General features: G+C 41.2%; 1 protein-coding gene across 1 annotated transcript in view; it reads left to right on the top strand.

The window, feature by feature from the left end:
- FRMPD4 (FERM and PDZ domain containing 4) overlaps positions 1-8,420 on the top strand; it is a 293,765-nt gene that overhangs the window by 166,256 nt on the left and 119,089 nt on the right. The window lies entirely within an intron of this gene.

Below are 8,420 nucleotides of genomic sequence, written 5' to 3'. Positions count from 1 at the left end.
TCTCTTCCATGGTCTCAAAAAATAATTTCTTGCTACAGGATATTTGAATCAAGATCCAAATAAAGTCCATCTGTTGTGATGTGTTCGTATATATTTTTAGACACTTTTAATCTATATTCTCTCCTTCCATCAGTTTCTAAAAGATTTGTGGGTTTTTTTGTTTGTTTGTTTTTATAAAACATGTTATTTGTCCCATAGAGCATCTGAGAGCCTGGGTTTTGCTGAATGCCTCCTTGGATGTCATTTCACATGATCTTCTGTCCCCTAGTGTTTTCCATGAAGAGTCAGATTTGCTCCTTCATGGAAGATGTACTTTCATCTAGTCTCTCTTTTTTGTGAAGTAAGCAGCTGTTAATGGTCTTTCCTGAGATCTGTAAATTCATTATCTTTGGGTGGTGCAAATGCTTAACACACTCAGCTGCTAACCAAAAGGTTGAAGGATCAAGTCTGCCCAGAGGCCTGGCAATCTACTTCCAGAAAATCAGCACCAAAACCCAATGGAACTCAGAGTCCACTTGATAGCCATTGGAACTGAAAAACTAACTCATTAGTGATTGAAAACTGATGCTGTTCTAAATCCATCATCTCTTCTTCATTGATTAGCTGAATAACTTGATAAAGAGAAGTGATTTGTTCACCTTGAGGAACAACAGTTCATATGAAGAGCAGGACACATGTTTGATTCTATCCCTTTATTCACCAGTTTTCAAAACAGCCAACTGGTTCCTTGCCATTCCCAAAGGAGAAAAGAAAGTATTTGGTTTTTAAAGTATTATTATGAACTCATGAATTTAAATACATTTTATAGATTTCAACCTATGCAGTTATTGTTCTTGTTGAAGTTGAAATTGTCTGAGCTTTGGTAAGTAGGAGCCTATTCAAGTGGGCTGTTGAGTCCTTTCAACATGACTCAAATAGTCATTTGTAGCACCTTGGCTTTCTGATACGACAAGATGCTCAAGGTCCAGCTTATATACATATGCTTGTTGCCCTAGATCTGGAATACATCATTTCTCCAAGGAGCCATGTTTCCTTTCAGTGGGAAATAGTATTTAGTAGTCTGAGTGATAGCATGCTCATGATAAGGACAGAAAGAAGAAATATGTGTACATTTTGTAAGATAAAATCCATCATGGCCTCGTATATATGTCCCATTCAAAATCAAGACAAAAAGCTTTTATGTAACTTCAGCTATCTTAAATCTTTATCTCTTTCTCAAACTGTAAATCCCAATTCTCAGTGGCACCATCATTTCTCAACTTTATCCCACACCACACACCCGGCAGTCTCAGAGTAGCATCCCAGACACAAATAACATGATTAGTGAACACAGGTCAAGATATTTTTATAGCAATTCTGTTTGTCTTTATGGTGTATCCTCCGTGGTTTAAAGTCATATGGGTTGGTCTCTCTGTATGTACCTCTCCCTCCAACTCGAGTCACAGGTGCAGTGATTTCATTTGACTTATAGTTGTTAGGGACATCTCCTTTATTTCATTTTCTTTTTAAATTATGTATAACTATAACCATGGTTAGTGGTATATCCATGCCACTAACTAGGTACACTGGTTCATAGTGTATAATTTTTTGTACTGTTTTATAATCATGTATAAAGTTTACACAATTCCCAAGTTAAATGTGCAAAATATATATTCAGAGAAGTATAAACTCTATCCCTGTCCTCTCCACCCTATTTCCTCCCCTATTTAAAAAAAAAAAAAAATTGTTATCGAGTTAATTGTGACTCATGGCACCCCAATGTGTGTCAGAGTAGAACTGTATTCCATAGGGTTTTCAATGGCGATTTTCAGACATAGATCACCAGACTTTTCTTCCCAGACATATCTGGGTGACTTGAACCTCTGACCTTATGGTTAACACAAGAGCATGTTAACCGTTGGCACCACCCAGGGACTTCCTCCTCTATATGTGATTTTTTTTTTAATTTTTAATTTTATGGTTTATTCTTCCAATGTTTTATATGAGCACACACTCCAGTCTCCCTCCATTTGTAGAAATAGTAGGATACTAGACACATTCTTATTCACTTGCCTTTTGTCACTTAAGTATATATCCTACCCACCCACTGCCATCGAGTTGGATCCAACTCATAGCGACCCCTCCTTGGGTTTCCGAGGCAGTATCACTACAGAAGTAGATTGCCCAACCTTCCTTCCAAGGAGTGGCTCGTGGGTGTGAACCTCCACCCTTCTAGTTAGCAGTCATATGCCTTAGGCACTATGTCACCAGAGCTCCTACTATATATCCTAGAGATCACTATATCAATAGCATTGTTTTCTCACATACATACCACACGTGTGTGTGTGACTTTTAGCAATTAAAAAATATTTTTTGTTTTAGTGGTTTTCTTTAGATTAATCCCTTTATATAATAGCCTAGGCCCCCCACCCTCACCTTGTATTGTCTATTGGTTTCCTATTCTATACAATATTGAAATTAGCCACCTAACTTCTTTTTCACTCCTTCTGCTCTCTCTCTGAACATTTAACTTGAACTGCTATCATTCTATCCCTGATTAATATTAATACTACTGATAACGCTAGCTTCCTGTATTCATCCACGTGGTCCACTAGAGCCCATACGTATGATACCTGTCTCCCATGTAGCATCACTGATCCATAGTTACATGGGCAAATACGTGCTTGATCCTTCCCACTCTGCTCTGGTGGCTTTCTCCCTGGTCATTTTAGAGACCTGCAGCTTGCTCTCTGTAGAGTCCCACAGTGGGATTCTCCTATTTCTGGTGAACAACTGTAGGCCATTTGGGGGTTTCCTGATCTCTAAGACACAGACGCTACAGCTTGACTCTATTCGCTCATTTTGGCCCTCATGGGAGACTCTCATCCTCTAGTTTTGCTGGTGATCCTTGGCAGGAGAGTCAAAAACTATTTTGCCAACTTCCCATAATCCTCCAGTGGCTGCAGATTTTATGAAAATTTTTTAATCCAAACAATGATTTGTAAATAGTCAGTTCTCTTATGGTCACATAGCACTTTGAATAAACTCTAGCAGTCCTAGAAGATAAATAATAACAAATAGTCTTTCTTGCAAGCTTGGGTACAATCCTGCTTTCATAATAAGAAATGATCCTACATTATGGAAAAAACTGAACTTTGCTATTCTGCTGAAAACAAACGTTTTCTTGGAAGTGAGTAGCAGATTGCTTTTTATGATGCCCGTGCCATTTGCAATATGTAGTGTAAATGTGGAGAGTTTTGCACCGTGGGCATCAAACAAAGCCTAGATCAAAGTAGAGTTCCTGCAAAGCAAAGGATCTGTCTGTAGTGTGGGAAATAGTTGATGCATCGACAGCTTTGTCCCTGCAGGTATTGTTTCCACACCATCTAGTCTTCTGTGAATAATATATGTGAGCGTGGGGACCACAAAATAGTCGACTCACACCAAAGGTCTTCTTTACTCTCTAAATTGGCATGCAGAGTCTCAAAGAGATATTTTTCCCAGTTATTGCTGTCATTAGTTGCTGTTGAGTCAGCCCCTGACCCATCGCAACCTTATCAGAACAGAATGAAACACTGCTGGGTCCTGGAAACCAGACCACTGTGATCATAGGGTTTTCATTGATTGATTTTCAGAAGTAGATCACCAGGCCTTTCTTCCTAATCTGGCTTAGCCTGGAAGCTCCACCGAAACCCGTTCAGCAACATAGCAACACATAATCCACCACTAACAGACAGGTGGTGGCTACGCCTGAGGTGCAGTGGCCTGGAATTGAACATGGATCTCTCACATGGAAGGCAAGAATTCTACCGCTGAATCACCAATATGTTATCTTCCCAGAGTTGTGCAGCCAGTTAGTGCAGAACCCAGAGGCAAGCAGAGGCCAAGTAGAACAATAGATTGATAGCCATTGTTCTAGATGATACAGAACTCATTACAGCTCCATTTTCAACACAGGAAGGGATTCTAACCCTTATCTTTGGAGGAGAAAACTAGACTTTTCATTTGTTTGAAGTATAGTGACGTGGGGAGGGGAAAGAAGAAGGTAGTTGAAAGACTTATATAGGCTAAACATTGCAATCCAATGGATTTAATTTTTTTTCCTTCCAAGTTGTATAAGCTGTAATTCAGAGAGGCACCAGGGTGGTATCTACCCACCTCTGGATTGAAAAAGAAACATGGAATCAAGACTATTTTAGGCATATGTCAAGCTGTAATTATCTCTTTGCTCAGTGAAATCTTTATGTAAGAGTAATGCAGATTGGCATTTCTCCACTTAAAAAAAAATGTTTCCAGTTATCCTTTTAACAGAATGATCATTATTAATGATGGTTATTTCAATATGTTTTGATATAGGGAAAAGGTTCTCTGTATGGGCCTTGACAAAAGGAATTTTACTTTTAAACCTTGTCTGTTTTTTATTTACTTGTAAGCTACAAATACTTATTAGAATTTTCTTCCCCCACTCTTTCTAGTTCAGTTATTGTTGAATGGCATTTATTTCAGCTTTTCAAGTAAGCTGGACTTATTTGCTGACAAGCCTATCTATACTTCCCACAAAAATTTTACCCAAATTATGACCATTAAAAGGTGAGACTGAAATGATAATTTATAGAGAGGATATTAAGTTTTCCTCATTAGGCATTTGTCCACTGTCTTAGGTTGGGTTCCCCAGAAGCTGAGCCAGAGGTGAAGATTCAAGTGTAAAAGACTTAGTAGAAAGAGTTCCCTGGAAAAATGAGTAGGAGACCGGGGAGCAGGACCCGGCAGGGAAGAGGCCAAGCAAAGATGCTGTATCACACAAAGTCCCAGGAGGATGCCTGCATTTGTTTTCTAGGGCTGCCGCAATAAAATATCACAAAGCGGGTGGCTTATAAGAACAGAAATTTATTGCCTCGCAATTTTGAAGGCTGAGAGTCTGAACTCAGGGCATCAGCAGGGCCATACTGTCCCTGTTCCCTCTAGTGGAAGATCCTTCCTTGCCTCGTCCAGCACCTGTTAGCCCCAGGCATTCCTTGGCCTTCCTTGTCCTGTCAATGTGCCTGCATGTGAGTGTCATCCCTATGTGTGTGTGTTTCTGGGTCTGTTCTTCTCTTTGTTAAGGACAGCACTCAGATGGAATTGGTGTTGTTAGGTGCTGTTGAGTCACTTCCAACTCATGGCGACCCTGTGTACAACAGAACGAAACACTGACTGGTCCTGCACCATCTTTACAGTCATTGCCATGCTTGAGCCCATTGTTGCAGCCACTGTGTCAGTCCATCTCATTGAGGGGCTTCCTTTTTTTTTTCTGACCCTCTACTTTACCAAGCATGATGTCCTTCTCCAAAGTACGTGAGATGGAATCTCACCTTCCTCTGGCTGTACTTCTTCTAAGACAGATTTTTTTGTTCTTCTGGCAGTTCATGGTACATTCAGTATTCTTCACCCGCACCATAATTTAAAGGTATCAATTCTTCATCGGTCTTCCTTATTCATTGTCTGCCTTTCTCTGGTATGACCTGGTGTTAACTGGTAACATCTTCAAAGACCCTATTTGCAAACAAGGTCATAATCAGAGGTACCAGGGGTTAGGATGACACCATATCTTTTTAGCGGACACAATTCAATCTGTAGCAGTAACTTTGGCCCGATCCTCAAGGGAGTTCCAGGAACTTTTTAGGTCCCACCTAAGAGTTGTGTGATCAGAAGCAGGGCGTGGAGTGTGCATGCCCTTCCTCCACCTAAGGACAGTCTCTGGTTAAAGACTGCCCCCTGAGGAACGTAAATTCCCAGACATTTCTAGCTCACAATTACCCCCCACAGAGCCTGAGGGCAGTCCTCCAATAAAGAGTGAGAGCACCCACGGCCAGTATATAAGATGTGTACTGGCTGCTTCTGGGGCTTTCTCTGTGCCCCTATCAGGGGTTGTATTCCTTCCTGGTTCCATCACCACATCCTTGAGTTCCCAAAGACATCTTAAACAAATGCACGTATGAGTCCAAGTTTTATATGTTTTCTAGAAACACGCAAAATCAAAAGTCAGAGACTACCTGCACCCAAATCTAACATTTACTTCTAGTTCAACATTCCACTTTCAGACAATTATCCTTAGAGACAGAATGTGAGAGTGAGTTAATTGAACTAGAGAACGATAGCTGCTGTAAAAACAATGCCATGCCTTTCTAATCTTTAACTCTGATTGCAAATGTGCAGCCAATGTAGCTTGAATGTTCTGTTTGGGGTGACGGATCACCAGCCACTGGAATGCCATTTGAAAGAATGGATGATGTTTTAGGGGATTATCCCGTCAGTTAAGACTGTCTGTATGCAGAAAGAACCAAATGTAAGAAAAATGCCCTAGGCACAGCAGTCTTCTAAGATAAAAATTACTGTTGTCGTAGAGATTAAAGAGATCAAATATATTCATTCAATAAGTATTTCTTAGGCACCCACTGTGTATTAGGCATGGTGGTAGAAGCTGGTTACGTAGTGGCCAAGACAACAAACCTGGTCCCTGCCCTCCTGGGACATACAGTCTGGTGAGGGAGATTGACAGAGGTGAAATAAGTAAATGCATCAGTAATTACAAAAGATGATAAGTGCCATAAAGGAGAAAAGAACAAAACACTGCAACCACAGTTGCTAAGGCATCTGACTGCTAACCAGAAGGTTGGTGGTTCAAACCCACAACCCACTCCGCAGAAGCAAGACTAAGAAATCTACTTCTGTAAAGATTTATCACCTCGGAAACCCAATGGGGGTCGCTATGAGTTCTTTTAAGGCCAGGGCCCGAGATACACAGGCCCAGGCTCAGGGACTTCCTTTCACTTGGGGGCAGCTCTGTTTTAAGATTGGGGCCTGAGATACACGGACAAGGGGCTCGGGGGCTGCTTTTGTTTGGAGATGACTCTATTTTAAGCCTGGAGCCCAGGGTAGGTGGGTGCAGAGGATTTAGGAACAACTAAGGGAGACAAACTTGTCTGTCAGTTTGTCATCCTGTGGTGGCTTATGTGTTGCTGTGAGGCTGGAGGCTATGCCACCGGTGTTGCAAACTGCCAGCAGGGTCACCCATGGTGGACAGGTTTCAGTGGAGCTTCTGGGCTAAGACAGACTCAGAAGAAGGAAGAGGCCATCCACTTCTCAAACAATTGGCTGGTGAAAACCTTATCAATAGCATTGAAACACTGTCTGATATATTACTGGAAAACTTTATGAATTACCCTGAAACATGGTCTGATATAGTGCCAGAAGATGAGCTCATCAGTTCGGAAGGCACTTAATATTCGACTGGGGAAGAACTGACTCCTCAGAGTAGAAATGACCTTAACAATATGGATAGAATAAAACTTTCAGGACCTCCATTCGCTGTTGTGCCACGACTCAAAATGAGTAGAAACAGATGCAAACATCCAATAATAACTGGAACATGGAATGGACGAAGTATGAATCTAGAAAAATTGGAAGTTGTCAGAAATGAAATGGAACACATAAATATCAATATTCTAGGCATCAGTGAGCTGAAATGGACTGGTTTTGGCCAATTTGAATCAGACAACCATATGATCTACTATACCAGCAATGACAAATTGAAGAGGAATGGTGTGGCATTGATCATCACAAAGACTGTTTCAAGATCTATCCTGAAGTACAACATTGTCAGTGATAGGATAATATCCATATACCTCTAAGGAAGACCAGTTAATACTACTGTTATTCAAATCTATGCACCCACCACTAAAGCCAAAGATGAGGAAATTGGAGATTTCTACCAACTCCTGCAGTCTGAAATTGACCAAACATTCAATCAAGATATGTTGATTTTCACTGATGACTATAATGCACAAGTTGGAAACAGAAGAGTTACCGGTAGTTGGAAAATATGGCCTTGGTGATAGAAATAACACTGGAGATCACATGATAGAATTTTGCAAGACCAACGACTTACTCATTGCAAATACCTTTTTTTAAACAACATAAGCAACAGCTATACACGTGGATTCACCAGATGGAATACCCAGGAATCAGATTGGCTACATCTGTGGCAAGAGGCAATGGAGAAGTTCAATATCTTTGGCTAAAACAAGACCAGAAGCTGCTTGTGAAAACAGACCATCAACTGCTCATATGCACGTTCAAGTTGAAGTTGAAGACAATTAAAACAAGTCCATGAGAGCGAAAATATGACCTTGATTATATCCCTCCTGATATATTACTGGAAAACTTGTTACCCTCCTGAGAGGGGCTGGGTCTCCGGGAGCAAGGTAAGCATGGGTGTAGCACAGAGTAGCAGGCCGGAAGAGCAGGAGAAAGGGGTAAAACCCAGTCGCTAGTGCTCAGACGGCTCCCTTGTTACCCTCCCGAGAGGGACTGGGTCTCCGGGAGCAAGGTAAGCACGGGTGGGCTGGTGCTTACTCACTGATCTGCACTGAACACTTTCCCTTGTTACCCTCCGAGAGAGA

The sequence above is a fragment of the Orycteropus afer genome, unplaced genomic scaffold (assembly GCF_000298275.1).
Source record: "Orycteropus afer afer isolate SDZICR_OR568_19922 unplaced genomic scaffold, OryAfe1.0 scaffold00304, whole genome shotgun sequence".
Classification (NCBI taxonomy): Eukaryota; Metazoa; Chordata; class Mammalia; order Tubulidentata; family Orycteropodidae; genus Orycteropus; species Orycteropus afer.
This window is presented reverse-complemented; position numbering and strand designations above follow the sequence as displayed.